The sequence below is a fragment of the Chenopodium album genome, chromosome 9, assembly GCF_948465745.1.
Source record: "Chenopodium album chromosome 9, dcCheAlbu1.1, whole genome shotgun sequence".
NCBI lineage: Eukaryota > Viridiplantae > Streptophyta > Magnoliopsida > Caryophyllales > Amaranthaceae > Chenopodium > Chenopodium album.
In genome coordinates, this window is record NC_137842.1 from 10,768,656 (window position 1) to 10,787,845 (window position 19,190).

At 42.6% G+C, this 19,190-nt stretch overlaps 60 non-coding genes across 60 annotated transcripts; all 60 read left to right on the forward strand.

The window, feature by feature from the left end:
* The first annotated feature begins 32 nt into the window (after positions 1-32).
* On the forward strand, positions 33-151 carry LOC145561291 (5S ribosomal RNA). Its single transcript, XR_014093844.1, has one exon. It is a non-coding gene; the product is annotated as a 5S ribosomal RNA (ribosomal RNA).
* A 200-nt stretch (positions 152-351) lies between these two features.
* On the forward strand, positions 352-470 carry LOC145561292 (5S ribosomal RNA). The gene has a single exon (XR_014093845.1). It is a non-coding gene; the product is annotated as a 5S ribosomal RNA (ribosomal RNA).
* Positions 471-670: 200 nt separating this feature from the next.
* LOC145561294 (5S ribosomal RNA) lies at positions 671-789 on the forward strand. Its single transcript, XR_014093847.1, has one exon. It is a non-coding gene; the product is annotated as a 5S ribosomal RNA (ribosomal RNA).
* A 199-nt stretch (positions 790-988) lies between these two features.
* On the forward strand, positions 989-1,107 carry LOC145561295 (5S ribosomal RNA). Its single transcript, XR_014093848.1, has one exon. It is a non-coding gene; the product is annotated as a 5S ribosomal RNA (ribosomal RNA).
* Positions 1,108-1,307: 200 nt separating this feature from the next.
* On the forward strand, positions 1,308-1,426 carry LOC145561296 (5S ribosomal RNA). The gene has a single exon (XR_014093849.1). It is a non-coding gene; the product is annotated as a 5S ribosomal RNA (ribosomal RNA).
* A 199-nt stretch (positions 1,427-1,625) lies between these two features.
* Positions 1,626-1,744, forward strand: LOC145561297 (5S ribosomal RNA). The gene has a single exon (XR_014093850.1). It is a non-coding gene; the product is annotated as a 5S ribosomal RNA (ribosomal RNA).
* A 199-nt stretch (positions 1,745-1,943) lies between these two features.
* LOC145561352 (5S ribosomal RNA) lies at positions 1,944-2,062 on the forward strand. Its single transcript, XR_014093900.1, has one exon. It is a non-coding gene; the product is annotated as a 5S ribosomal RNA (ribosomal RNA).
* Positions 2,063-2,261: 199 nt separating this feature from the next.
* Positions 2,262-2,380, forward strand: LOC145561325 (5S ribosomal RNA). The gene has a single exon (XR_014093875.1). It is a non-coding gene; the product is annotated as a 5S ribosomal RNA (ribosomal RNA).
* Positions 2,381-2,579: 199 nt separating this feature from the next.
* LOC145561326 (5S ribosomal RNA) lies at positions 2,580-2,698 on the forward strand. The gene has a single exon (XR_014093876.1). It is a non-coding gene; the product is annotated as a 5S ribosomal RNA (ribosomal RNA).
* Positions 2,699-3,079: 381 nt separating this feature from the next.
* Positions 3,080-3,198, forward strand: LOC145560545 (5S ribosomal RNA). Its single transcript, XR_014093170.1, has one exon. It is a non-coding gene; the product is annotated as a 5S ribosomal RNA (ribosomal RNA).
* Positions 3,199-3,397: 199 nt separating this feature from the next.
* LOC145561347 (5S ribosomal RNA) lies at positions 3,398-3,516 on the forward strand. The gene has a single exon (XR_014093896.1). It is a non-coding gene; the product is annotated as a 5S ribosomal RNA (ribosomal RNA).
* Positions 3,517-3,714: 198 nt separating this feature from the next.
* Positions 3,715-3,833, forward strand: LOC145561407 (5S ribosomal RNA). Its single transcript, XR_014093954.1, has one exon. It is a non-coding gene; the product is annotated as a 5S ribosomal RNA (ribosomal RNA).
* A 200-nt stretch (positions 3,834-4,033) lies between these two features.
* Positions 4,034-4,152, forward strand: LOC145561298 (5S ribosomal RNA). Its single transcript, XR_014093851.1, has one exon. It is a non-coding gene; the product is annotated as a 5S ribosomal RNA (ribosomal RNA).
* A 200-nt stretch (positions 4,153-4,352) lies between these two features.
* Positions 4,353-4,471, forward strand: LOC145561428 (5S ribosomal RNA). The gene has a single exon (XR_014093974.1). It is a non-coding gene; the product is annotated as a 5S ribosomal RNA (ribosomal RNA).
* A 200-nt stretch (positions 4,472-4,671) lies between these two features.
* Positions 4,672-4,790, forward strand: LOC145561408 (5S ribosomal RNA). Its single transcript, XR_014093955.1, has one exon. It is a non-coding gene; the product is annotated as a 5S ribosomal RNA (ribosomal RNA).
* A 199-nt stretch (positions 4,791-4,989) lies between these two features.
* On the forward strand, positions 4,990-5,108 carry LOC145561299 (5S ribosomal RNA). The gene has a single exon (XR_014093852.1). It is a non-coding gene; the product is annotated as a 5S ribosomal RNA (ribosomal RNA).
* Positions 5,109-5,307: 199 nt separating this feature from the next.
* Positions 5,308-5,423, forward strand: LOC145560844 (5S ribosomal RNA). Its single transcript, XR_014093451.1, has one exon. It is a non-coding gene; the product is annotated as a 5S ribosomal RNA (ribosomal RNA).
* Positions 5,424-5,623: 200 nt separating this feature from the next.
* LOC145560546 (5S ribosomal RNA) lies at positions 5,624-5,742 on the forward strand. Its single transcript, XR_014093171.1, has one exon. It is a non-coding gene; the product is annotated as a 5S ribosomal RNA (ribosomal RNA).
* Positions 5,743-5,941: 199 nt separating this feature from the next.
* On the forward strand, positions 5,942-6,060 carry LOC145560664 (5S ribosomal RNA). The gene has a single exon (XR_014093283.1). It is a non-coding gene; the product is annotated as a 5S ribosomal RNA (ribosomal RNA).
* A 199-nt stretch (positions 6,061-6,259) lies between these two features.
* Positions 6,260-6,378, forward strand: LOC145561681 (5S ribosomal RNA). The gene has a single exon (XR_014094216.1). It is a non-coding gene; the product is annotated as a 5S ribosomal RNA (ribosomal RNA).
* A 201-nt stretch (positions 6,379-6,579) lies between these two features.
* On the forward strand, positions 6,580-6,698 carry LOC145561677 (5S ribosomal RNA). Its single transcript, XR_014094212.1, has one exon. It is a non-coding gene; the product is annotated as a 5S ribosomal RNA (ribosomal RNA).
* Positions 6,699-6,898: 200 nt separating this feature from the next.
* LOC145561395 (5S ribosomal RNA) lies at positions 6,899-7,017 on the forward strand. Its single transcript, XR_014093941.1, has one exon. It is a non-coding gene; the product is annotated as a 5S ribosomal RNA (ribosomal RNA).
* Positions 7,018-7,215: 198 nt separating this feature from the next.
* On the forward strand, positions 7,216-7,334 carry LOC145561308 (5S ribosomal RNA). Its single transcript, XR_014093860.1, has one exon. It is a non-coding gene; the product is annotated as a 5S ribosomal RNA (ribosomal RNA).
* Positions 7,335-7,533: 199 nt separating this feature from the next.
* On the forward strand, positions 7,534-7,652 carry LOC145561300 (5S ribosomal RNA). Its single transcript, XR_014093853.1, has one exon. It is a non-coding gene; the product is annotated as a 5S ribosomal RNA (ribosomal RNA).
* Positions 7,653-7,850: 198 nt separating this feature from the next.
* On the forward strand, positions 7,851-7,969 carry LOC145561302 (5S ribosomal RNA). The gene has a single exon (XR_014093854.1). It is a non-coding gene; the product is annotated as a 5S ribosomal RNA (ribosomal RNA).
* A 198-nt stretch (positions 7,970-8,167) lies between these two features.
* LOC145561412 (5S ribosomal RNA) lies at positions 8,168-8,286 on the forward strand. Its single transcript, XR_014093959.1, has one exon. It is a non-coding gene; the product is annotated as a 5S ribosomal RNA (ribosomal RNA).
* Positions 8,287-8,486: 200 nt separating this feature from the next.
* On the forward strand, positions 8,487-8,605 carry LOC145561367 (5S ribosomal RNA). Its single transcript, XR_014093914.1, has one exon. It is a non-coding gene; the product is annotated as a 5S ribosomal RNA (ribosomal RNA).
* Positions 8,606-8,805: 200 nt separating this feature from the next.
* Positions 8,806-8,924, forward strand: LOC145561684 (5S ribosomal RNA). Its single transcript, XR_014094218.1, has one exon. It is a non-coding gene; the product is annotated as a 5S ribosomal RNA (ribosomal RNA).
* Positions 8,925-9,123: 199 nt separating this feature from the next.
* LOC145561303 (5S ribosomal RNA) lies at positions 9,124-9,242 on the forward strand. Its single transcript, XR_014093855.1, has one exon. It is a non-coding gene; the product is annotated as a 5S ribosomal RNA (ribosomal RNA).
* A 199-nt stretch (positions 9,243-9,441) lies between these two features.
* On the forward strand, positions 9,442-9,560 carry LOC145561421 (5S ribosomal RNA). The gene has a single exon (XR_014093967.1). It is a non-coding gene; the product is annotated as a 5S ribosomal RNA (ribosomal RNA).
* A 199-nt stretch (positions 9,561-9,759) lies between these two features.
* Positions 9,760-9,878, forward strand: LOC145560793 (5S ribosomal RNA). Its single transcript, XR_014093405.1, has one exon. It is a non-coding gene; the product is annotated as a 5S ribosomal RNA (ribosomal RNA).
* Positions 9,879-10,077: 199 nt separating this feature from the next.
* On the forward strand, positions 10,078-10,196 carry LOC145560701 (5S ribosomal RNA). The gene has a single exon (XR_014093324.1). It is a non-coding gene; the product is annotated as a 5S ribosomal RNA (ribosomal RNA).
* A 199-nt stretch (positions 10,197-10,395) lies between these two features.
* Positions 10,396-10,514, forward strand: LOC145561416 (5S ribosomal RNA). The gene has a single exon (XR_014093962.1). It is a non-coding gene; the product is annotated as a 5S ribosomal RNA (ribosomal RNA).
* Positions 10,515-10,714: 200 nt separating this feature from the next.
* LOC145560795 (5S ribosomal RNA) lies at positions 10,715-10,833 on the forward strand. The gene has a single exon (XR_014093408.1). It is a non-coding gene; the product is annotated as a 5S ribosomal RNA (ribosomal RNA).
* A 199-nt stretch (positions 10,834-11,032) lies between these two features.
* On the forward strand, positions 11,033-11,151 carry LOC145561415 (5S ribosomal RNA). The gene has a single exon (XR_014093961.1). It is a non-coding gene; the product is annotated as a 5S ribosomal RNA (ribosomal RNA).
* Positions 11,152-11,350: 199 nt separating this feature from the next.
* On the forward strand, positions 11,351-11,469 carry LOC145560804 (5S ribosomal RNA). The gene has a single exon (XR_014093416.1). It is a non-coding gene; the product is annotated as a 5S ribosomal RNA (ribosomal RNA).
* A 197-nt stretch (positions 11,470-11,666) lies between these two features.
* Positions 11,667-11,785, forward strand: LOC145560653 (5S ribosomal RNA). The gene has a single exon (XR_014093272.1). It is a non-coding gene; the product is annotated as a 5S ribosomal RNA (ribosomal RNA).
* Positions 11,786-11,983: 198 nt separating this feature from the next.
* LOC145560709 (5S ribosomal RNA) lies at positions 11,984-12,102 on the forward strand. The gene has a single exon (XR_014093331.1). It is a non-coding gene; the product is annotated as a 5S ribosomal RNA (ribosomal RNA).
* A 199-nt stretch (positions 12,103-12,301) lies between these two features.
* LOC145560710 (5S ribosomal RNA) lies at positions 12,302-12,420 on the forward strand. The gene has a single exon (XR_014093332.1). It is a non-coding gene; the product is annotated as a 5S ribosomal RNA (ribosomal RNA).
* Positions 12,421-12,619: 199 nt separating this feature from the next.
* LOC145561309 (5S ribosomal RNA) lies at positions 12,620-12,738 on the forward strand. The gene has a single exon (XR_014093861.1). It is a non-coding gene; the product is annotated as a 5S ribosomal RNA (ribosomal RNA).
* A 200-nt stretch (positions 12,739-12,938) lies between these two features.
* On the forward strand, positions 12,939-13,057 carry LOC145560822 (5S ribosomal RNA). Its single transcript, XR_014093433.1, has one exon. It is a non-coding gene; the product is annotated as a 5S ribosomal RNA (ribosomal RNA).
* Positions 13,058-13,256: 199 nt separating this feature from the next.
* Positions 13,257-13,375, forward strand: LOC145561417 (5S ribosomal RNA). Its single transcript, XR_014093963.1, has one exon. It is a non-coding gene; the product is annotated as a 5S ribosomal RNA (ribosomal RNA).
* A 199-nt stretch (positions 13,376-13,574) lies between these two features.
* LOC145561313 (5S ribosomal RNA) lies at positions 13,575-13,693 on the forward strand. Its single transcript, XR_014093864.1, has one exon. It is a non-coding gene; the product is annotated as a 5S ribosomal RNA (ribosomal RNA).
* A 200-nt stretch (positions 13,694-13,893) lies between these two features.
* Positions 13,894-14,012, forward strand: LOC145560542 (5S ribosomal RNA). Its single transcript, XR_014093167.1, has one exon. It is a non-coding gene; the product is annotated as a 5S ribosomal RNA (ribosomal RNA).
* Positions 14,013-14,211: 199 nt separating this feature from the next.
* Positions 14,212-14,330, forward strand: LOC145561386 (5S ribosomal RNA). Its single transcript, XR_014093933.1, has one exon. It is a non-coding gene; the product is annotated as a 5S ribosomal RNA (ribosomal RNA).
* A 199-nt stretch (positions 14,331-14,529) lies between these two features.
* On the forward strand, positions 14,530-14,648 carry LOC145560746 (5S ribosomal RNA). Its single transcript, XR_014093361.1, has one exon. It is a non-coding gene; the product is annotated as a 5S ribosomal RNA (ribosomal RNA).
* Positions 14,649-14,846: 198 nt separating this feature from the next.
* On the forward strand, positions 14,847-14,965 carry LOC145561388 (5S ribosomal RNA). Its single transcript, XR_014093935.1, has one exon. It is a non-coding gene; the product is annotated as a 5S ribosomal RNA (ribosomal RNA).
* A 199-nt stretch (positions 14,966-15,164) lies between these two features.
* On the forward strand, positions 15,165-15,283 carry LOC145560677 (5S ribosomal RNA). Its single transcript, XR_014093299.1, has one exon. It is a non-coding gene; the product is annotated as a 5S ribosomal RNA (ribosomal RNA).
* A 199-nt stretch (positions 15,284-15,482) lies between these two features.
* LOC145560760 (5S ribosomal RNA) lies at positions 15,483-15,601 on the forward strand. Its single transcript, XR_014093373.1, has one exon. It is a non-coding gene; the product is annotated as a 5S ribosomal RNA (ribosomal RNA).
* A 197-nt stretch (positions 15,602-15,798) lies between these two features.
* Positions 15,799-15,917, forward strand: LOC145560548 (5S ribosomal RNA). Its single transcript, XR_014093173.1, has one exon. It is a non-coding gene; the product is annotated as a 5S ribosomal RNA (ribosomal RNA).
* A 199-nt stretch (positions 15,918-16,116) lies between these two features.
* Positions 16,117-16,235, forward strand: LOC145560690 (5S ribosomal RNA). Its single transcript, XR_014093314.1, has one exon. It is a non-coding gene; the product is annotated as a 5S ribosomal RNA (ribosomal RNA).
* Positions 16,236-16,434: 199 nt separating this feature from the next.
* Positions 16,435-16,553, forward strand: LOC145560832 (5S ribosomal RNA). Its single transcript, XR_014093441.1, has one exon. It is a non-coding gene; the product is annotated as a 5S ribosomal RNA (ribosomal RNA).
* Positions 16,554-16,752: 199 nt separating this feature from the next.
* Positions 16,753-16,871, forward strand: LOC145561676 (5S ribosomal RNA). Its single transcript, XR_014094211.1, has one exon. It is a non-coding gene; the product is annotated as a 5S ribosomal RNA (ribosomal RNA).
* Positions 16,872-17,070: 199 nt separating this feature from the next.
* Positions 17,071-17,189, forward strand: LOC145560755 (5S ribosomal RNA). Its single transcript, XR_014093369.1, has one exon. It is a non-coding gene; the product is annotated as a 5S ribosomal RNA (ribosomal RNA).
* A 198-nt stretch (positions 17,190-17,387) lies between these two features.
* LOC145561389 (5S ribosomal RNA) lies at positions 17,388-17,506 on the forward strand. Its single transcript, XR_014093936.1, has one exon. It is a non-coding gene; the product is annotated as a 5S ribosomal RNA (ribosomal RNA).
* Positions 17,507-17,705: 199 nt separating this feature from the next.
* Positions 17,706-17,824, forward strand: LOC145560747 (5S ribosomal RNA). Its single transcript, XR_014093362.1, has one exon. It is a non-coding gene; the product is annotated as a 5S ribosomal RNA (ribosomal RNA).
* A 199-nt stretch (positions 17,825-18,023) lies between these two features.
* Positions 18,024-18,142, forward strand: LOC145561409 (5S ribosomal RNA). The gene has a single exon (XR_014093956.1). It is a non-coding gene; the product is annotated as a 5S ribosomal RNA (ribosomal RNA).
* Positions 18,143-18,341: 199 nt separating this feature from the next.
* On the forward strand, positions 18,342-18,459 carry LOC145560777 (5S ribosomal RNA). Its single transcript, XR_014093389.1, has one exon. It is a non-coding gene; the product is annotated as a 5S ribosomal RNA (ribosomal RNA).
* Positions 18,460-18,658: 199 nt separating this feature from the next.
* Positions 18,659-18,777, forward strand: LOC145561330 (5S ribosomal RNA). Its single transcript, XR_014093880.1, has one exon. It is a non-coding gene; the product is annotated as a 5S ribosomal RNA (ribosomal RNA).
* Positions 18,778-18,976: 199 nt separating this feature from the next.
* On the forward strand, positions 18,977-19,095 carry LOC145560707 (5S ribosomal RNA). Its single transcript, XR_014093330.1, has one exon. It is a non-coding gene; the product is annotated as a 5S ribosomal RNA (ribosomal RNA).
* Positions 19,096-19,190: the final 95 nt, after the last annotated feature.

Here is a 19,190-nt window from a genome sequence, read left to right on the forward strand (position 1 = left end):
GGTATAAATACAAAATAGCGAAATAAGTAAATGGGTGCGATCATACCAGCACTAATGCACCGGATCCCATCAGAACTCCGCAGTTAAGCGTGCTTGGGCGAGAGTAGTACTAGGATGGGTGACCTCCTGGGAAGTCCTCGTGTTGCACCCCTTTTTTGCCGAATTCGTAATTTTTATTTGTTTTTGGTTATTTTGGGATGGGAAATTGTTTGGGACGCGTAGATCTCGAAAAAATAACCAATTTGAAAAAAAAAAATGTTTAATTCGGACGATCGGGCACAAAGATACGGCATTTCGAAGGAAATCAGGGGCTGGAAAGGGTATAAATACAAAATAGCGCAATAAGTAAATGGGTGCGATCATACCAGCACTAATGCACCGGATCCCATCAGAACTCCGCAGTTAAGCGTGCTTGGGCGAGAGTAGTACTAGGATGGGTGACCTCCTGGGAAGTCCTCGTGTTGCACCCCTTTTTTGCCGAATTCGTAATTTTTATTTGTTTTCGGTTATTTTGGGATGGGAAATGGTTTGGGACGCGTAGATCTCGAAAAAATAACCAATTTGAAAAAAAAAAATGTTTAATTCGGACGATCGGGCACAAAGTTACGGCATTTCGAAATAAATCAGGGGCTGGAAAGGGTATAAATACAAAATAGCGCAATAAGTAAATGGGTGCGATCATACCAGCACTAATGCACCGGATCCCATCAGAACTCCGCAGTTAAGCGTGCTTGGGCGAGAGTAGTACTAGGATGGGTGACCTCCTGGGAAGTCCTCGTGTTGCACCCCTTTTTTGCCGAATTCGTAATTTTTATTTGTTTTCGGTTATTTTGGGATGGGAAATGGTTTGGGACGCGTAGATCTCGAAAAAATAACCAATTTGAAAAAAAAAATGTTTAATTCGGACGATCGGGCACAAAGATACGGCATTTCGAAGGAAATCAGGGGCTGGAAAGGGTATAAATACAAAATAGCGAAATAAGTAAATGGGTGCGATCATACCAGCACTAATGCACCGGATCCCATCAGAACTCCGCAGTTAAGCGTGCTTGGGCGAGAGTAGTACTAGGATGGGTGACCTCCTGGGAAGTCCTCGTGTTGCACCCCTTTTTTGCCGAATTCGTAATTTTTATTTGTTTTCGGTTATTTTGGGATGGGAAATGGTTTGGGACGCGTAGATCTCGAAAAAATAACCAATTTGAAAAAAAAAAATGTTTAATTCGGACGATCGGGCACAAAGTTACGGCATTTCGAAATAAATCAGGGGCTGGAAAGGGTATAAATACAAAATAGCGCAATAAGTAAATGGGTGCGATCATACCAGCACTAATGCACCGGATCCCATCAGAACTCCGCAGTTAAGCGTGCTTGGGCGAGAGTAGTACTAGGATGGGTGACCTCCTGGGAAGTCCTCGTGTTGCACCCCTTTTTTGCCGAATTCGTAATTTTTATTTGTTTTCGGTTATTTTGGGATGGGAAATGGTTTGGGACGCGTAGATCTCGAAAAAATAACCAATTTGAAAAAAAAAATGTTTAATTCGGACGATCGGGCACAAAGTTACGGCATTTCGAAAGAAATCAGGGGCTGGAAAGGGTATAAATACAAAATAGCGAAATAAGTAAATGGGTGCGATCATACCAGCACTAATGCACCGGATCCCATCAGAACTCCGCAGTTAAGCGTGCTTGGGCGAGAGTAGTACTAGGATGGGTGACCTCCTGGGAAGTCCTCGTGTTGCACCCCTTTTTTGCCGAATTCGTAATTTTTATTTGTTTTCGGTTATTTTGGGATGGGAAATGGTTTGGGACGCGTAGATCTCGAAAAAATAACCAATTTGAAAAAAAAAATGTTTAATTCGGACGATCGGGCACAAAGTTACGGCATTTCGAAATAAATCAGGGGCTGGAAAGGGTATAAATACAAAATAGCGCAATAAGTAAATGGGTGCGATCATACCAGCACTAATGCACCGGATCCCATCAGAACTCCGCAGTTAAGCGTGCTTGGGCGAGAGTTGTACTAGGATGGGTGACCTCCTGGGAAGTCCTCGTGTTGCACCCCTTTTTTGCCGAATTCGTAATTTTTATTTGTTTTCGGTTATTTTGAGATGGAAAATGGTTTGGGACGCGTAGATCTCGAAAAAATAACCAATTTGAAAAAAAAAATGTTTAATTCGGACGATCGGGCACAAAGTTACGGCATTTCGAAGGAAATCAGGGGCTGGAAAGGGTATAAATACAAAATAGCGCAATAAGTAAATGGGTGCGATCATACCAGCACTAATGCACCGGATCCCATTAGAACTCCGCAGTTAAGCGTGCTTGGGCGAGAGTAGTACTAGGATGGGTGACCTCCTGGGAAGTCCTCGTGTTGCACCCCTTTTTTGCCGAATTCGTAATTTTTATTTGTTTTCGGTTATTTTGAGATGGGAAATGGTTTGGGACGCGTAGATCTCGAAAAAATAACCAATTTGAAAAAAAAAATGTTTAATTCGGACGATCGGGCACAAAGTTACGGCATTTCGAAGGAAATCAGGGGCTGGAAAGGGTATAAATACAAAATAGCGCAATAAGTAAATGGGTGCGATCATACCAGCACTAATGCACCGGATCCCATTAGAACTCCGCAGTTAAGCGTGCTTGGGCGAGAGTAGTACTAGGATGGGTGACCTCCTGGGAAGTCCTCGTGTTGCACCCCTTTTTTGCCGAATTCGTAATTTTTATTTGTTTTCGGTTATTTTGAGATGGGAAATGGTTTGGGACGCGTAGATCTTGAAAAAATAACCAATTTGAAAAAAAAAATGTTTAACTCGGACGATCGGGCACAAAGATACGGCATTTCGAAGGAAAACAGGGGGGGAAGTCCTCGTGTTGCACCCCTTTTTTGCCGAATTCGTAATTTTTATTTGTTTTCGGTTATTTTCGGATGGGAAATGGTTTGGGACGCGTAGATCTCGAAAAAATAACCAATTTGAAAAAAAAAATGTTTAATTCGGACGATCGGGCACAAAGTTACGGCATTTTGTAGGAAAACAGGGGCTGGAAAGGGTATAAATACAAAATAGCGCAATAAGTAAATAGGTGCGATCATACCAGCACTAATGCACCGGATCCCATCAAAACTCCGCAGTTAAGCGTGCTTGGGCGAGAGTAGTACTAGGATGGGTGACCTCCTGGGAAGTCCTCGTGTTGCACCCCTTTTTTGCCGAATTCGTAATTTTTATTTGTTTTCGGTTATTTTGAGATGGGAAATGGTTTGGGACGCGTAGATATCGAAAAAATAACTAATTTGAAAAAAAAAATGTTTAATTCGGACGATCGGGCACAAAGTTACGGCATTTCGAAGGAAATCAGGGGCTGGAAAGGGTATAAATACAAAATAGCGCAATAAGTAAATGGGTGCGATCATACCAGCACTAATGCACCGGATCCCATCAGAACTCCGCAGTTAAGCGTGCTTGGGCGAGAGTAGTACTAGGATGGGTGACCTCCTGGGAAGTCCTCGTGTTGCACCTCTTTTTTGCCGAATTCGTAATTTTTATTTGTTTTCGGTTTTTTTGAGATGGGAAATGGTTTGGGACGCGTAGATCTCGAAAAAATAACCAATTTGAAAAAAAAAATGTTTAATTCGGACGATCGGGCACAAAGTTACGGCATTTCGAAGGAAATCAGAGCTGGAAAGGGTATAAATACAAAATAGCGCAATAAGTAAATGGGTGCGATCATACCAGCACTAATGCACCGGATCCCATCAGAACTCCGCAGTTAAGCGTGCTTGGGCGAGAGTAGTATTAGGATGGGTGACCTCCTGGGAAGTCCTCGTGTTGCACCCCTTTTTTACCGAATTCGTAATTTTTATTTGTTTTCGGTTATTTTGAGATGGGAAATGGTTTGGGACGCGTAGATCTCGAAAAAATAACCAATTTGAAAAAAAAAAATGTTTAATTCGGACGATCGTGCAAAAAGTTACGGCATTTCGAGGGAAATCAGGGGCTGGAAAGGGTATAAATACAAAATAGCGCAATAAGTAAATGGGTGCGATCATACCAGCACTAATGCACCGGATCCCATCAGAACTCCGCAGTTAAGCGTGCTTGGGCGAGAGTAGTACTAGGATGGGTGACCTCCTGGGAAGTCCTCGTGTTGCACCCCTTTTTTGCCGAATGCGTAATTTTTATTTGTTTTCGGTTATTTTGAGATGGGAAATGGTTTGGGACGCGTAGATCTCGAAAAAATAACCAATTTGAAAAAAAAAAATGTTTAATTCGGACTATCGGGCACAAAGATACGGCATTTCGAAGGAAATCAGGGGCTGGAAAGGGTATAAATACAAAATAGCGCAATAAGTAAATGGGTGCGATCATACCAGCACTAATGCACCGGATCCCATCAGAACTCCGCAGTTAAGCGTGCTTGGGCGAGAGTAGTACTAGGATGGGTGACCTCCTGGGAAGTCCTCGTGTAGCACCCCTTTTTTGCCGAATTCGTAATTTTTATTTGTTTTCGGTTATTTTGAGATGGGAAATGGTTTGGGACGCGTAGATCTCGAAAAAATAACCAATTTGAAAAAAAAAAATGTTTAATTCGGACGATCGGGCACAAAGTTACGGCATTTCGAAGGAAATCAGGGGTTGGAAAGGGTATAAATACAAAATAGCGCAATAAGTAAATGGGTGCGATCATACCGGCACTAATGCACCGGATCCCATCAGAACTCCGCAGTTAAGCGTGCTTGGGCGAGAGTAGTACTAGGATGGGTGACCTCCTTGGAAGTCCTCGTGTTGCACCCCTTTTTTGCCGAATTCGTAATTTTTATTTGTTTTCGGTTATTTTGAGATGGGAAATGGTTTGGGACGCGTAGATCTCGAAAAAATAACCAATTTGAAAAAAAAAATGTTTAATTCGGACGATCGGGCACAAAGTTACGGCATTTCGAAGGAAATCAGGGGCTGGAAAAGGTATAAATACAAAATAGTGCAATAAGTAAATGGGTGCGATCATACCAGCACTAATGCACCGGATCCCATCAGAACTCCGCAGTTAAGCGTGCTTGGGCGAGAGTAGTACTAGGATGGGTGACCTCCTGGGAAGTCCTCGTGTTGCACCCCTTTTTTGCCGAATTCGTAATTTTTATTTGTTTTCGGTTATTTTGAGATGGGAAATGGTTTGGGACGCGTAGATCTCGAAAAAATAACCAATTTGAAAAAAAAAATGTTTAATTCGGACGATCGGGCACAAAGTTACGGCATTTCGAAGGAAATCAGGGGCTGGAAAGGGTATAAATACAAAATAGCGCAATAAGTAAATAGGTGCGATCATACCAGCACTAATGCACATTCCATCAAAACTCCGCAGTTAAGCGTGCTTAGGCGAGAGTAGTACTAGGATGGGTGACCTCCTGGGAAGTCCTCGTGTTGCACCCCTTTTTTGCCGAATTCGTAATTTTTATTTGTTTTCGGTTATTTTGAGATGGGAAATGGTTTGGGACGCGTAGATCTCGAAAAAATAACCAATTTGGAAAAAAAAAATGTTTAATTCGGACGATCGGGCACAAAGTTACGGCATTTCGAAGGAAATCAGGGGCTGGAAAGGGTATAAATACAAAATAGCGCAATAAGTAAATAGGTGCGATCATACCAGCACTAATGCACCGGATCCCATCAAAACTCCGCAGTTAAGCGTGCTTGGGCGAGAGTAGTACTAGGATGGGTGACCTCCTGGGAAGTCCTCGTGTTGCACCCCTTTTATGACGAATTCGTAATTTTTATTTGTTTTTGGTTATTTTGAGATGGGAAATGGTTTGGGACGCGTAGATCTCGAAAAAATAACCAATTTGAAAAAAAAAATGTTTAATTCGGACGATCGGACACAAAGTTACGACATTTCGAAGGAAATCAGGGGCTGGAAAGGGTTTAAATACAAAATAGCGCAATAAGTAAATAGGTGCGATCATACCAGCACTTATGCACCGGATCCCATCAAAACTCCGCAGTTAAGCGTGCTTGGGCGAGAGTAGTACTAGGATGGGTGACCTCCTGGGAAGTCCTCGTGTTGCACCCCTTTTATGACGAATTCGTAATTTTTATTTGTTTTCGGTTATTTTGAGATGGGAAATGGTTTGGGACGCGTAGATCTCGAAAAAATAACCAATTTGAAAAAAAAAATGTTTAATTCGGACGATCGGGCACAAAGTTACGGCATTTCGAAGGAAATCAGGGGCTGGAAAGGGTATAAATACAAAATAGCGCAATAAGTAAATGGGTGCGATCATACCAGCACTAATGCACCGGATCCCATCAGAACTCCACAGTTAAGCGTTCTTGGGCGAGAGTAGTACTAGGATGGGTGACCTCCTGGGAAGTCCTCGTGTTGCACCCCTTTTTTGCCGAATTCGTAATTTTTATTTGTTTTCGGTTATTTTGAGATGGGAAGTGGTTTGGGACGCGTAGATCTCGAAAAAATAACCAATTTAAAAAAAAATAAATGTTTAATTCGGACGATCGGGCACAAAGTTACGGCATTTCGAGGGAAATCAGGGGCTGGAAAGGGTATAAATACAAAATAGCGCAATAAGTAAATGGGTGCGATCATACCAGCACTAATGCACCGGATCCCATCAGAACTCCGCAGTTAAGCGTGCTTGGGCGAGAGTACTACTAGGATGGGTGACCTCCTGGGAAGTCTTCGTGTTGCACCCCTTTTTTGCCGAATTCGTAATTTTTATTTGTTTTCGGTTATTTTGAGATGGGAAATGGTTTGGGACGCGTAGATCTCGAAAAAATAACCAATTTGAAAAAAAAAAATGTTTAATTCGGACGATCGGGCACAAAGTTACGGCATTTCGAGGGAAATCAGGGGCTGGAAAGGGTATGAATACAAAATAGCGCAATAAGTAAATGGGTGCGATCATACCAGCACTAATGCACCGGATCACATCAGAACTCCGCAGTTAAGCGTGCTTGGGCGAGAGTAGTACTAGGATGGGTGACCTCCTGGGAAGTCCTCGTGTTGCACCCCTTTTTTGCCGAATTCGTAATTTTTATTTGTTTTCGGTTATTTTGAGATGGGAAATGGTTTGGGACGCGTAGATCTCGAAAAAATAACCAATTTGAAAAAAAAATGTTTAATTCGGACAATCGGGCACAAAGTTACGGCATTTCGAAGGAAATCAGGGGCTGGAAAGGGTATAAATACAAAATAGCGCAATAAGTAAATGGGTGCGATCATACCAGCACTAATGCACCGGATCCCATCAGAACTCCGCAGTTAAGCGTGCTTGGGCGAGAGTAGTACTAGGATGGGTGACCTCCTGGGAAGTCCTCGTGTTGCACCCTTTTTTTGCCGAATTCGTAATTTTTATTTGTTTTCGGTTATTTTGAGATGGGAAATGGTTTGGGACGCGTAGATCTCGAAAAAATAACCAATTTGAAAAAAAAAATGTTTAATTCGGACGATCGGGCACAAAGTTACGGCATTTCGAGGGAAATCAGGGGCCGGAAAGGGTATAAATACAAAATAGTGTAATAAATAAATGGGTGCGATCATACCAGCACTAATGCACCGGATCCCATCAGAACTCCGCAGTTAAGCGTGCTTGGGCGAGAGTAGTACTAGGATGGGTGACCTCCTGGGAAGTCCTCGTGTTGCACCCCTTTTTTGCCGAATTCGTAATTTTTATTTGTTTTCGGTTATTTTGAGATGGGAAATGGTTTGGGACGCGTAGATCTCGAAAAAATAACCAATTTGAAAAAAAAATGTTTAATTCGGACGATCGGGCACAAAGTTACGGCATTTCGAAGGAAATCAGGGGCTGGAAAGGGTATAAATACAAAATAGCGCAATAAGTAAATGGGTGCGATCATACCAGCACTAATGCACCGGATCCCATCAGAACTCCGCAGTTAAGCGTGCTTGGGCGAGAGTAGTACTAGGATGGGTGACCTCCTGGGAAGTCCTCGTGTTGCACCCCTTTTTTGCCGAATTCGTAATTTTTATTTGTTTTCGGTTATTTTGAGATGGGAAATGGTTTGGGTCGCGTAGATCTCGAAAAAATAACCAATTTGAAAAAAAAATGTTTAATTCGGACGATCGGGCACAAAGTTACGGCATTTCGAGGGAAATCAGGGGCTGGAAAGGGTATAAATACAAAATAGCGCAATAAGTAAATGGGTGCGATCATACCAGCACTAATGCACCGGATCCCATCAGAACTCCGCTGTTAAGCGTGCTTGGGCGAGAGTAGTACTAGGATGGGTGACCTCCTGGGAAGTCCTCGTGTTGCACCCCTTTTTTGCCGAATTCGTTAATTTTATTTGTTTTCGGTTATTTTGAGATGGGAAATGGTTTGGGACGCGTAGATCTCGAAAAAATAACCAATTTGAAAAAAAAAAATGTTTAATTCGGACGATCGGGCACAAAGTTACGGCATTTCGAAGGAAATCAGGGGCTGGAAAGGGTATAAATACAAAATAGCGCAATAAGTAAATGGGTGCGATCATACCAGCACTAATGCACCGGATCCCATCAGAACTCCGCAGTTAAGCGTGCTTGGGCGAGAGTAGTACTAGGATGGGTCACCTCCTGGGAAGTCCTCGTGTTGCACCCCTTTTTTGCCGAATTCGTAATTTTTATTTGTTTTCAGTTATTTTGAGATGGGAAATGGTTTGGGACGCGTAGATCTCGAAAAAATAACCAATTTGAAAAAAAAAAATGTTTAATTCGGACGATCTTGCAAAAAGTTACGGCATTTCGAGGGAAATCAGGGGCTGGAAAGGGTATAAATACAAAATAGCGCAATAAGTAAATGGGTGCGATCATACCAGCACTAATGCACCGGATCCCATCAGAACTCCGCAGTTAAGCTTGCTTGGGCGAGAGTAGTACTAGGATGGGTGACCTCCTGGGAAGTCCTCGTGTTGCAACCCTTTTTTGCCGAATTCGTAATTTTTATTTGTTTTCGGTTATTTTGAGATGGGAAATGGTTTGGGACGCGTAGATCTCGAAAAAATAACCAATTTGAAAAAAAAAATGTTTAATTCGGACGATCGGGCACAAAGTTACGGCATTTCGAGGGAAATCAGGGGCTGGAAAGGGTATAAATACAAAATAGCGCAATAAGTAAATGGGTGCGATCATACCAGCACTAATGCACCGGATCCCATCAGAACTCCGCAGTTAAGCGTGCTTGGGCGAGAGTAGTACTAGGATGGGTGACCTCCTGGGAAGTCCTCGTGTTGCACCCCTTTTTTGCCGAATTCGTAATTTTTATTTGTTTTCGGTTATTTTGAGATGGGAAATGGTTTGGGACGCGTAGATCTCGAAAAAATAACCAATTTTAAAAAAAAAATGTTTAATTCGGACGATCGGGCACAAAGTTACGGCATTTCGAAGGAAATCAGAGGCTGGAAAGGGTATAAATACAAAATAGCGCAATAAGTAAATGGGTGCGATCATACCAGCACTAATGCACCGGATCCCATCAGAACTTCGCAGTTAAGCGTGCTTGGGCGAGAGTAGTACTAGGATGGGTGACCTCCTGGGAAGTCCTCGTGTTGCACCCTTTTTTTGCCGAATTCGTAATTTTTATTTGTTTTCGGTTATTTTGAGATGGGAAATGGTTTGGGACGCGTAGAGCTCGAAAAAATAACCAATTTGAAAAAAAAAATGTTTAATTCGGACGATCGGGCACAAAGTTACGGCATTTCGAAGGAAATCAGGGGCTGGAAAGGGTATAAATACAAAATAGCGCAATAAGTAAATGGGTGCGATCATACCAGCACTAATGCACCGGATCCCATCAGAACTCCGCTGTTAAGCGCGCTTGGGCGAGCGTAGTACTAGGATGGGTGACCTCCTGGGAAGTCCTCTTGTTGCACCCCTTTTTTGCCGAATTCGTAATTTTTATTTGTTTTCGGTTATTTTGAGATGGGAAATGGTTTGGGACGCGTAGATCTCGAAAAAATAACCAATTTGAAAAAAAAAATGTTTAATTCGGACGATCGGGCACAAAGTTACGGCATTTCGAAGGAAATCAGGGGCTGGAAAGGGTATAAATACAAAATAGCGCAATAAGTAAATGGGTGCGATCATACCAGCACTAATGCACCGGATCCTATCAGAACTCCGCAGTTAAGCGCGCTTGGGCGAGCGTAGTACTAGGATGGGTGACCTCCTGGGAAGTCCTCGTGTTGCACCCCTTTTTTGCCGAATTCGTAATTTTTATTTGTTTTCGGTTATTTTGAGATGGGAAATGGTTTGGGACGCGTAGATCTCGAAAAAATAACCAATTTGAAAAAAAAAATGTTTAATTCGGACGATAGGGCACAAAGTTACGGCATTTCGAAGGAAATCAGGGGCTGGAAAGGGTATAAATACAAAATAGCGCAACAAGTAAGTGGGTGCGATCATACCAGCACTAATGCACCGGATCCCATCAGAACTCCGCAGTTAAGCGCGCTTGGGCGAGAGTAGTACTAGGATGGGTGACCTCCTGGGAAGTCCTCGTGTTGCACCCCTTTTTTGCCGAATTCGTAATTTTTATTTGTTTTCGGTTATTTTGAGATGGGAAATGGTTTGGGACGCGTAGATCTCGAATAAATAACCAATTTGAAGAAAAAAAATGTTTAATTCGGACGATCGGGCACAAAGTTACGGCATTTCGAAGGAAATCAGGGGCTGGAAAGGGTATAAATACAAAATAGCGCAATAAGTAACTGGGTGCGATCATACCAGCAATAATGCACCGGATCCCATCAGTACTCCGCAGTTAAGCGTGCTTGGGCTAGAGTAGTACTAGGATGGGTGACCTCGTGGGAAGTCCTCGTGTTGTACCCCTTTTTTGCCGAATTCGTAATTTTATTTGTTTTCGGTTATTTTGAGATGGGAAATGGTTTGGGACGCGTAGATCTCGAAAAAATAACCAATTTGAAAAAAAAAATGTTTAATTCGGACGATCGGGCACAAAGTTACGGCATTTCGAAGGAAATCAGGGGCTGGAAAGGGTATAAATTAAAAAATAGCGCGATAAGTAAATGGGTGCGATCATACCAGCACTAATGCACCGGATCCCATCAGTACTCCGCAGTTAAGCGTGCTTGGGCGAGAGTAGTACTAGGATGGGTGACCTCCTGGGAAGTCCTCGTGTTGCACCCCTTTTTTGCCGAATTCGTAATTTTTATTTGTTTTCGGTTATTTTGAGATGGGAAATGGTTTGGGACGCGTAGATCTCGAAAAAATAACCAATTTGAAAAAAAAAATGTTTAATTGGGACGATCGGGCACAAAGTTACGGCATTTCGAAGGAAATCAGGGGCTAGAAAAGGTATAAATACAAAATAGCGCAATAAGTAAATGGGTGCGATCATACAAGAACTAATGCACCGGATCCCATAAGAACTCCGCAGTTAAGCTTGCTTGGGCGAGAGTAGTACTAGGATGGGTGACCTCCTGGGAAGTCCTCGTGTTGCACCCCTTTTTTGCCGAATCCGTAATTTTTATTTGTTTTCGGTTATTTTGAGATGGGAAATGGTTTGGGACGCGTAGATATCGAAAAAATAACCAATTTGAAAAAAAAATATTTAATTCGGACGATCGGGCACAAAGTTACGGCATTTCGAAGGAAATAAGGGGCTGGAAAGGGTATAAATACAAATAGCGCAATAAGTAAATGGGTGCGATCATACCAGCACTAATGCACCGGATCCCATCAGAAATCCGCAGTTAAGCGTTCTTGGGCGAGAGTAGTACTAGGATGGGTGACCTCCTGGGAAGTCCTCGTGTTGCACCCCTTTTTTGTTGAATTCGTAATTTTTATTTGTTTTCGGTTATTTTGAGATGGAAAATGGTTTGGGACGCGTAGATCTCGAAAAAATAACCAATTTGAAAAAAAAATGTTTAATTCGGACGATCGGGCACAAAGTTACGGCATTTCGAAGGAAATCAGGGGCTGGAAAGGGTATAAATACAAAATAGCGCAATAAGTAAATGAGTGCGATCATAGCAGCACTAATGCACCGGATCCCATCAGAACTCCGCAGTTAAGCGTGCTTGGGCGAGAGTAGTACTAGGATGGGTGACCTCCTTGGAAGTCCTCGTGTTGCACCCCTTTTTTGCCGAATTCGTAATTTTTATTTGTTTTCGGATATTTTGAGATGGGAAATTGTTTGGGACGCGTAGATCTCGAAAAAATAACCAATTTGAAAAAAAAAATGTTTAATTCGGACGATCGGGCATAAAGTTACGGCATTTCGAAGGAAATCAGGGGCTGGAAAGGGTATAAATACAAAATAGCGCAATAAGTAAATGAGTGCGATCATAGCAGCACTAATGCACCGGATCCCATCAGAACTCCGCAGTTAAGCGTGCTTGGGCGAGAGTAGTACTAGGATGGGTGACCTCCTTGGAAGTCCTCGTGTTGCACCCCTTTTTTGCCGAATTCGTAATTTTTATTTGTTTTCGGATATTTTGAGATGGGAAATTGTTTGGGACGCGTAGATCTCGAAAAAATAACCAATTTGAAAAAAAAAATGTTTAATTCGGACGATCGGGCACAAAGTTACGGCATTTCGAAAGAAATCAGGGGCTGGAAAGGGTATAAATACAAAATAGCGCAATAAGTAAACGGGTGCGATCATACCAGCACTAATGCACCGGATCCCATCAGAACTCCGCAGTTAAGCGTGCTTGGGCGAGAGTAGTACTAGGATGGGTGACCTCCTGGGAAGTCCTCGTGTTGCACCCTTTTTTTGCCGAATTCGTAATTTTTATTTGTTTTCGGTTATTTTGAGATGGGAAATGGTTTGGGACGCGTAGATCTCGAAAAAATAACCAATTTGAAAAAAAAAAATGTTTAATTCGGACGATCGGGCACAAAGTTACGGCATTTCGAAGGAAATCAGGGGCTGGAAAGGGTATAAATACAAAATAGCGCAATAAGTAAATGGGTGCGATCATACCAGCACTAATGCACCGGATCCTATCAGAACTCCGCTGTTAAGCGCGCTTGGGCGAGCGTAGTACTAGGATGGGTGACCTCCTGGGAAGTCCTCTTGTTGCACCCCTTTTTTGCCGAATTCGTAATTTTTATTTGTTTTCGGTTATTTTGAGATGGGAAATGGTTTGGGACGCGTAGATCTCGAAAAAATAACCAATTTGAAAAAAAAAATGTTTAATTCGGACGATCGGGCACAAAGTTACGGCATTTCGAAGGAAATCAGGGGCTGGAAAGGGTATAAATACAAAATAGCGCAATAAGTATATGGGTGCGATCATACCAGCACTAATGCACCGGATCCCATCAGAACTCCGCAGTTAAGCGCGCTTGGGCGAGAGTAGTACTAGGATGGGTGACCTCCTGGGAAGTCCTCGTGTTGCACCCCTTTTTTGCCGAATTCGTAATTTTTATTTGTTTTCGGTTATTTTGAGATGGGAAATGGTTTGGGACGCGTAGATCTCGAAAAAATAACCAATTTGAAAAAAAAAATGTTTAATTCGGACGATCGGGCACAAAGTTACGACATTTCGACGGAAATCAGGGGCTGGAAAGGGTATAAATACAAAATAGCGCAACAAGTAAGTGGGTGCGATCATACCAGCACTAATGCACCGGATCCCATCAGAACTCCGCAGTTAAGCGTGCTTGGGCGAGAGTAGTACTAGGATGGGTGACCGCCTGGGAAGTCCTCGTGTTGCACCCCTTTTTTGCCGAATTCGTAATTTTTATTTGTTTTCGGTTATTTTGAGATGGGAAATGGTTTGGGACGCGTAGATCTCGAATAAATAACCAATTTGAAGAAAAAAAATGTTTAATTCGGACGATCGGGCACAAAGTTACGGCATTTCGAAGGAAATCAGGGGCTGGAAAGGGTATAAATACAAAATAGCGCAATAAGTAAATGGGTGCGATCATACCAGCAATAATGCACCGGATCCCATCAGTACTCCGCAGTTAAGCGTGCTTGGGCGAGAGTAGTACTAGGATGGGTGACCTCCTGGGAAGTCCTCGTGTTGCACCCCTTTTTTGCCGAATTCGTAATTTTTATTTGTTTTCGGTTATTTTGAGATGGGAAATGGTTTGGGACGCGTAGGTCTCGAAAAAATAACCAATTTGAAAAAAAAAATGTTTAATTCGGACGATCGGGCACAAAGTTACGGCATTTCGAAGGAAATCAGGGGCTGGAAAGGGTATAAATACAAAATAGCGCAATAAGTAAATGGGTGCGATCATACCAGCACTAATGCACCGGATCCCATCAGAACTCCGCAGTTAAGCGTGCTTGGGCGAGAGTAGTACTAGGATGGGTGACCTCCTTGGAAGTCCTCGTGTTGCACCCCTTTTTTGCCGAATTCGTAATTTTTATTTGTTTTCGGTTATTTTGAGATGGGAAATGGTTTGGGACGCGTAGATCTCGAAAAAATAACCAATTTGAAAAAAAAAATGTTTAATTCGGACGATCGGGCACAAAGTTACGGCATTTCGAAGGAAATCAGGGGCTGGATAGGGTATAAATACAAAATAGCGCAATAAGTAAATGGGTGCGATCATACCAGCACTAATGCACCGGATCCCATCAAACCTCCACAGTTAAGCGTGCTTGGGCGAGAGTAGTACTAGGATGGGTGACCTCCTGGGAAGTCCTCGTGTTGCACCTCTCTTTTGCCGAATTCGTAATTTTTATTTGTTTTCGGTTATTTTGAGATGGGAAATGGTTTGGGACGCGCAGATCTCGAAAAAATAACCAATTTGAAAAAAAAATGTTTAATTCGGACGATCGGGCACAAAGTTACGGCATTTCGAAGGAAATCAAGGGCTGGAAAGGGTATAAATACAAAAAAACGCAAAAAGTAAATGGGTGCGATCATACCAGCACTAATGCACCGGATCCCATCAGAACTCCGCAGTTAAGCGTGCTTGGGCGAGAGTAGTACTAGGATGGGTGACCTCCTTGGAAGTCCTCGTGTTGCACCCCTTTTTTGCCGAATTCGTAATTTTTATTTGTTTTCGGTTATTTTGAGATGGGAAATGGTTTGGGACGCGTAGATCTCGAAAAAATAACCAATTTGAAAAAAAAAATGTTTAATTCGGACGATCGGGCACAAAGTTACGGCATTTCGAAGGAAATCAGGGGCTGGAAAGGGTATAAATACAAAATAGCGCAATAAGTAAATGGGTGCGATCATACCAGCACTAATGCACCGGATCCCATTAGAACTCCGCAGTTAATTGTACTTGGGCGAGAGTAGTACTAGGATGGGTGACCTCCTGGGAAGTCCTCGTGTTGCACCCCTTTTTTGCCGAATTCGTAATTTTTATTTGTTTTCGGTTATTTTGAGATGGGAAATGGTTTGGGACGCGTAGATCTCGAAAAAATAACCAATTTGAAAAAAAAAATGTTTAATTCGGACGATCGGGCACAAAGTTACGGCATTTCGAAGGAAATCAGGGGCTGGAAAGGGTATAAATACAAAATAGCGCAATAAGTAAATCGGTGCGATCATACCAGCACTAATGCACCGGATCCCATTAGAACTCCGCAGTTAATTGTACTTGGGCGAGAGTAGTACTAGGATGGGTGACCTCCTGGGAAGTCCTCGTGTTGCACCCCTTTTTTGCCGAATTCGTAATTTTTATTTGTTTTCGGTTATTTTGAGATGGGAAATGGTTTGGGACGCGTAGATCTCGAAAAAATAACCAATTTAAAAAAAAATGTTTAATTCGGACGATCGGGCACAAAGTTACGGCATTTCGAAGGAAATCAGGGGCTGGAAAGGGTATAAATACAAAATAGCGCAATAAGTAACTGGGTGCGATCATACCAGCACTAATGCACCGGATCCCATCAGAACGCCGCAGTTAAGCGTGCTTGGGCGAGAGTAGTACTAGGATGGGTGACCTCCTGGGAAGTCTTCGTGTTGCACCCCTTTTTTGCCGAATTCGTAATTTTTAATTGTTTTCGGTTATTTTGAGATAGGAAATGGTTTGGGACGCGTAGATCTCGAAAAAATAACCAATTTGAAAAAAAAAATGTTTAATTCGGACGATCGGGCACAAAGTTACGGCATTTCGAAGGAAATCAGGGGCTGGAATGGGTATAAATACAAAATAGCGCAATAAGTAAATTGGTGCGATCATACCAGCACTAATGCATTGGATCCCATCAGAACTCCGCAGTTAAGCGTGCTTGGGCGAGAGTAGTACTAGGATGGGTGACCTCCTGGGAAGTCCTCGTGTTGCACCCGTTTTTTGCCGAATTCGTAATTTTTATTTGTTTTCGGTTATTTTGAGATGGGAAATGGTTTGGGACGCGTAGATCTCGAAAAAATAACCAGTTTGAGAAAAAAAATGTTTAATTCGGACGATCGGGCACAAAGTTACGGAATTTCGAAGGAAATCAGGGGCTGGAAAGGGTATAAATACAAAATAGCGCAATAAGTAAATGGGTGCGATCATACAAGCACTAATGCATCCGATTCCATCAGAACTCCGCAGTTAAGCGTGCTTGGGCGAGAGTAGTACTAGGATTGGTGACCTCCTGGGAAGTCCTCGTGTTGCACCCCTTTTTTGCCGAATTCGTAATTTTTATTTGTTTTCGGTTATTTTGAGATGGGAAATGGTTTGGGACGTGTAGATCTCGAAAAAATAACCAATTTGAAAAAAAAAATGTTTAATTCGGACGATCGGGCACAAAGTTACGGCATTTCGAAGGAATTCAGGGGCTGGAAAGGGTATAAATACAAAATAGCGCAATAAGTAAATGGGTGCGATCATACCAGCACTAATGCACCGGATCCCATCAGAACTCCGCAGTTAAGCGTGCTTGGGCGAGAGTAGTACTAGGATGGGTGACCTCCTTGGAAGTCCTCGTGTAGCACCCCTTTTTTGCCGAATTCGTAATTGTTATTTGTTTTCGGTTATTTTGAGATGGGAAATGGTTTGGGACGCGTAGATCTCGAAAAAATAACCAATTTGAAAAAAAAAATGTTTAATTCGGACGATCGGGCACAAAGTTACGGCATTTCGAAGGAAATCAGGGGCTAGAAAGGGTATAAATACAAAATAGCGCAATAAGTAAATGGGTGCGATCATACCAGCACTAATGCACCGGATCCCATCAAACCTCCACAGTTAAGCGTGCTTGGGTGAGAGTAGTACTAGGATGGGTGACCTCCTGGGAAGTCCTCGTGTCGCACCCCTTTTTTGCCGAATTCGTAATTTTTATTTGTTTTCGGTTATTTTGAGATGGGAAATGGTTTGGGACGCGTAGATCTCGAAAAAATAACCAATTTGAAAAAAAAATGTTTAATTCGGACGATCGGGCACAAAGTTACGGCATTTCGAAGGAAATCAGGGGCTGGAAAGGGTATAAATACGAAATAGCGCAATAAGTAAATGGGTGCGATCATACCAGCACTAATGCACCGGATCCCATCAGAACTCCGCAGTTAAGCGTGCTTGGGCGAGAGTAGTACTAGGATGGGTGACCTCCTTGGAAGTCCTCGTGTTGCACCCCTTTTTTGCCGAATTCGTAATTTTTATTTGTTTTCGGTTATTTTGAGATGGGAAATGGTTTGGGACGCGTAGATCTCGAAAAAATAACCAATTTTTAAAAAAAAATGTTTAATTCGGACGATCGGGCACAAAGTTACGACATTTCGAAGGAAATCAGGGGCTGAAAAGGGTATAAATACAAAATAGCGCAATAAGTAAATGGGTGCGATCATACCAGCACTAATGCACCGGATCCCATCAAACCTCCACAGTTAAGCGTGCTTGGGCGAGAGTAGTACTAGGATGGGTGACCTCCTGGGAAGTCCTCGTGTTGCACCTCTCTTTTGCCGAATTCGTAATTTTTATTTGTTTTCGGTTATTTTGAGATGGGAAATGGTTTGGGACGCGCAGATCTCGAAAAAATAACCAATTTGAAAAAAAAAATGTTTAATTCGGACGATCGGGCACAAAGTTACGGCATTTCGAAGGAAATCAAGGGCTGGAAAGGGTATAAATACAAAAAAACGCAAAAAGTAAATGGGTGCGATCATACCAGCACTAATGCACCGGATCCCATCAGAACTCCGCAGTTAAGCGTGCTTGGGCGAGAGTAGTACTAGGATGGGTGACCTCCTGGGAAGTCCTCGTGTTGCCCCCCTTTTTTGCCGAATTCGTAATTTTTATTTGTTTTCGGTTATTTTGAGAGGGGAAATGGTTTGGGACGCGTAGATCTCGAAAAAATAACCAATTTGAAAAAAAAAATGTTTAATTCGGACGATCGGGCACAAAGTTACGGCATTTCGAAGGAAATCAGGGGCTGGAATGGGTATAAATACAAAATAGCGCAATAAGTTAATTTGTGCGATCATACCAGCACTAATGCATCGGATCCCATCAGAACTCCGCAGTTAAGCGTGCTTGGGCGAGAGTAGTACTGAATGGGTGACCTCCTGGGAAGTCCTCGTGTTGCACCCCTTATTTGCCGAATTCGTAATTTTTATTTGTGTTCGGTTATTTTGTGATGGGAAATGGTTTGGGACGCGTAGATCTCCAAAAAATAACCAATTTGAAAAAAAAAATGTTTAATTCGGACGATCGGGCACAAAGTTACGGCATTTAGAAGGAAATCAGGGACTGTAAAGGGTATAAATACAAAATAGCGCAATAAATAAATGGGTGCGATCATACCAGCACTAATGCACCGGATCCCATCAGAACTCCGCAGTTAAGCGTGCTTGGGCGAGAGTAGTACTAGGATGGGTGACCTCCTGGGAAGTCCTCGTGTTGCACCCATTTTTTGCCGAATTCGTAATTTTTATTTGTTTTCGGTTATTTTGAGATGGGAAATGGTTTGGGACGCGTAGATCTCGAAAAAATAACCAATTTGAAAAAAAAAATGTTTAATTCGGACGATCAGGCACAAAGTTACGGCATTTCGAAGGAAATCAGGGGCTGGAAAGGGTATAAATACAAAATAGCGCAATAAGTAACTGGGTGCGATCATACTAGCACTAATGCACCGGATCCCATCAGAACGCCGCAGTTAAGCGTGCTTGGGCGAGAGTAGTACTAGGATGGGTGACCTCCTGGGAAGTCTTCGTGTTGCACCCCTTTTTTGCCGAATTCGTAATTTTTAATTGTTTTCGGTTATTTTGAGATGGGAAATGGTTTGGGACGCGTAGATCTCGAAAAAATAACCAATTTGA